Source organism: Sinocyclocheilus grahami, unplaced genomic scaffold (assembly GCF_001515645.1).
Source record: "Sinocyclocheilus grahami isolate Dianchi unplaced genomic scaffold, SAMN03320097.WGS_v1.1 scaffold169.1, whole genome shotgun sequence".
NCBI lineage: Eukaryota > Metazoa > Chordata > Actinopteri > Cypriniformes > Cyprinidae > Sinocyclocheilus > Sinocyclocheilus grahami.
Genome location: NW_015505348.1, coordinates 1,273,466 through 1,277,907, shown reverse-complemented (window position 1 = coordinate 1,277,907; position 4,442 = coordinate 1,273,466). Strand labels below are relative to the sequence as shown.

Here is a 4,442-nt window from a genome sequence, read left to right as displayed (position 1 = left end):
GTGTATATATATATATATATATATATATATATATATATATATATATATACACACACACATATATATATATACACATTAAAAAACTGTCCTATAGAAATTCCAAGAGAAGGAATTTACGAAAAATATATACTTAAGTCCTACTTAAAATGGTTAAAAAAACACTCTTAAACTCAACTAACTGCATTTTATATCAATTTAAACTATAATAATTGTTCATTTAATTGTAACTAACATGCAATTGTGTCCAAAAGCATTACATTACAAGTATATTCTTCATAAATATAAGTCTAAAAGTATGTTATTTCCGTAATAAGTACTCTTTTTAAAAGTATGCTAGCTATAAGTGCTTCTGCTTCAGAAGGGAAAGTGTCATTGCATCAGGAATCAAAGAGAGAGAGGGTTTGTCTTGTCTGTCTCGCCACCACATCTAAGAAAGCTTGACTTTCCTGGGTGCGTGCCACTCTTACTCATGAACCCTGCTTGGAAAATACTTCTAGTTAATGGTGACCACCCTGAGAAGTCTTGGACATAGATTCAATACATTTCAGGGGTTTTTTGCATTTGCATTAATTTTCAGTTTCGAAGTTGGTGTTCTGGTGAGACTTGGTCGCTCAACCATATCAAGTTTCCCAGGTATCTGCACGAGATGGAAAAAATTGCTTTTTTTGATGGTTAATCCACAATTACTTTTTTTTTGTCTGAAGTGCTGACTTCTCCAGAGAGGACCGGAGAGGGCCGTCTAGGTCACCGGAGGACTGCCCATCTAAGCAGCGCAAAAAATGAGGTCACTCTTTTCTGCTGTTTCGCCAAAATCCATCCTGGGTCGAGCCGGAGACATGGGGATCCAAACCTGCTTTTGTTTCAGGGACGCACTGTGTGGAAGTAGAGATGCAAGACAAGAAAACTTCTTTTTAAGATTAAAATCATTACTTAGGACACGTTTTAGTCACTTGTTCCCAAGGCCTACATGACCGTGTCTGTTCAGAACATTTACATGTAATGTTATAATGTAACTTTATTCATTTAAAACTAAAACTAGCAGCCCTTATAAAAAATTAACCTTGGTTTTACTACAAATAAAACCAAAAACCGTGGTTACTATAGTTAAACCACAAATTAGCCATGGTTTTGCTAAACTAACAATAGTTTAACCACGGTATTTGTAATAAAACTGTGGTTATGGTAATCAATACACCAAAAAGAAACTTGGTTACTAAAGGTTACTAAACTTTTACTATAGTACAATCATGGTTAATCTCATGTTTATAATATAATATAATATAATATTAGGGTTATTTATGTATTTATTAAGCATTTCAGCTGAAACTGGCATGATTACAAAATAATGTAAATGAATGCCTAATATAATGCATTAAAAGTTATTTTACTTTACTTAAGTTTAAGTTTACGTTACTTTAAGTTATTACAAGTAAATTAAATTATTTTTCAGCAAATAGTCCTTGAACCTGCATGTGTTGATTCACATTAAGATGTTTTGTAATGTTTTATTGTAACTTGTTTTTGTTGCAACTGGCATGATATATTTACAATATAATATAGGCTAATATAATATAATATATAAAAGGGTTATGTTATTTATATATAACAGTTTATTTATTGATTGATTGATTTATTAAGCATTTCAACTGAAACTGGCATGATATGAGCCATGTTTACTATATATAATATAATATAATACCTTAAAAGTTACTTTATTAAGTAAATTAAGCCATGGTTTATTTTGGCAGGAAGATTAACCATGCTTTTACTATAAATAAATATTAAAAAACACGGTTACTAAAGTTGGTATTTGTAGTAAAACTGTGGTTATACAAATGGTAATCAATACGCCAAAAAACATGGTTACCACACTTTTACAATAGTAACACCATAGTTGATTTTCGCAAGGGAGTCCCTGAACCATTAAGTCACATAAGCTTTGTTTCTTTTCTATTTATTGATCTTTCTAATGTGCTTTATTCATGTTATTCAACATATTCAGTTGAGATGATCTCTCTTCCTCTGAACAGCTTCGGTTTGTTACAGCCTCAGCTGGGGTTTGGACTGTAATAATGGCGCCTAATCGATAACCATATTTGTCTTACAGTAAACGTGCTAAAATATTTATGAATTATTTGATTCCCCGCTCAAAATAAATCAAACTCGTCTGAACCGCGTCGTAGAGGTCAGCGTAATTAATAGCTTTATTGAAATCAACTGATAATGTTAACCGCGGAAGGAAAGTAGAAATGGGCAAGTGAATCAATTGGACTGCATTATCACTTAACGAGCCTGTTGGCGTGAAGTGGTTCGCGCATGCGCGCTGTGAGAGTCCTCCTCAGTGCACAGCTGGATCGTGAATGATGCGGCGAGACAGATGTATTGTGATGCGCTGAAGGTCAGGCCTTATTATGTGACTGCAGCTCATGTCTGTTTAATCTCTACAGCTCCACAGCAACAATCCAATCAACCCCCACTACACACGGCCCTCATTCATCACGACAAACCACTCTAATTCTGCCCTTTGGAGGGGATACTGAAGAGAAATGGTGAATATTGCATATAACATCGATTACCTACTTTTTTTATAGATAGATAGATATTATATAATTATCATAGCTATAATTAATAAAAAAATATGTTCTATAATTATAATGTCTATTATAATCATTATTAGAAAGTTCACTCTAAAAATTGCTGGGTTGTTTCAACCCAATTTTGGGTCAAATATGGACTAACCCAACTTTTGGGTTAAAAATGTAATTAAAAAATTTAACCCAACAGCTGGGTTAGTCCACATTTGACCCATAGTTGGGTTGAAAAAACCCAGCATTTTTTTTAGAGTATTGTTTCAGGGAGAGGGCAATTACTACATTTTGATTAAAGATGCAAATGGAGGCATATTTCGTATTATATGGAAAGTAGTGCTGTCAATCGATTAATCGCTATTAATCGCATCCCAAATATAAGTTTTCGTTTACATAATATATGTGCGTGTACATGTCACGATTCGCTGTGGGAGGAACGAGAGAGAAACGTGGAGTACAAGCAAAAGTCTTTAATCCAGGAATCACAGGGGATAATCCACAACAGGAACACGGGAAACACACAACATCCAACAAGTAGACCCGACAGAGGAGAAATGCACAGACAATAACTTATAAACACAGGACAATTACCAAACACAGGTGTACAGAATGACTAATTAACTAAAAAGGACAGGAACATGACCAAATAAGGGAACACAGGAACAGAAACAGGGGCAAAACAAAACAAAACATATCGCCCCCCTCCCGGACAACAGGGGGGGGGGGGGTACGGGTGGGAACTTTGGAGGCAGCGCAGGAGGAGAACGGACACCCGGGAGGGTGCGGGCAGACAGAGACCAGGGAGGTGACGATGGAGGGAGGAGCCAGGGAGGAAACAGGAGGGGCTTGGAGCAGGAGGAGCCAAGCTGGACCCATGCCACAGCCATAATGACGGCCCACGGTGGAGCCGACGGAGGGAGGAGCCATGGAGGAGACGGAGAGCCAACGAGCCAGGGGGATGCAGAGGATCCAGGGGGCCAGTGTGGAGCTGAGGGCTCTGGCGACCAAGGCGGAGGCAGAGATCCGGAGATCCGTGGCGGAGCCGGACTGACTGAGGACCAAGGTGGAGCTGATGGGAGGAAGGAGCCCAATAGAGCCTGTGGGACGGAGCAACGAGGTGCAGCTGGAGGAGCAGAGTCCTGAGACGATGGCAGGTCGACGCCCGACCAAGGCGGAGCCAGAGGGACGAGGGAGCCATTTAGTTAATTAGTCATTCTGTGCACCTGTGTTTGGTATTTGTCCTGTGTTTATAAGTTATTGTCTGTGCATTTCTCCTCTGTCGGGTCTACTTGTTGGATGTTGTGTGTTTCCCGTGTTCCTGTTGTGGATTATCCCCTGTGATTCCTGGATTAAAGACTTTTGCTTGTACTCCACGTTTCTCTCTTGTGGAAACGTGGAGTACAAGCAAAAGCAAAAGTGTTCAGGCTGGCGTCATAGAACGAGCAGAGCGCGTCGTTCGGGTAGCTGGTAAGTTCGGCGAGAGCCAGAAACAGTCTGGTATGGTCCCCGAGCGAGCGCTCCCCCTGCTCCAGCAGCAGGAGGAGGAATTCTGGGCGAAGGAGGGGATCCATTAGGGCACACCACGGAAACAAAACACTGAGAGAAAACCGGAAAACAAAACGGAGGATAGACAAACGGAGGTTACTGTTTTGGGTCGGGTCTTCTGTCACGATTCGCTGTGGGAGGAACGAGAGAGTAACGTGGAGTACAAGCAAAAGTCTTTAATCCAGGAATCACAGGGGATAATCCACAACAGGAACACGGGAAACACACAACATCCAACAAGTAGACCCGACAGAGGAGAAATGCACAGACAATAACTTATAAACACAGGACAATTACCAAACACAGGTG

General features: G+C 39.7%; 1 long non-coding RNA gene across 2 annotated transcripts in view; it reads right to left on the bottom strand.

Annotated features, from left to right (window-relative positions):
* LOC107593361 (uncharacterized) overlaps positions 1-4,442 on the bottom strand; it is a 17,715-nt gene that overhangs the window by 7,697 nt on the left and 5,576 nt on the right. For both annotated transcript variants that reach the window (XR_001610072.1, XR_001610071.1), the window contains exon 2: positions 688-872. This is a non-coding gene — a long non-coding RNA (uncharacterized lncRNA). The remainder of the gene's footprint in view (positions 1-687; positions 873-4,442) is intronic.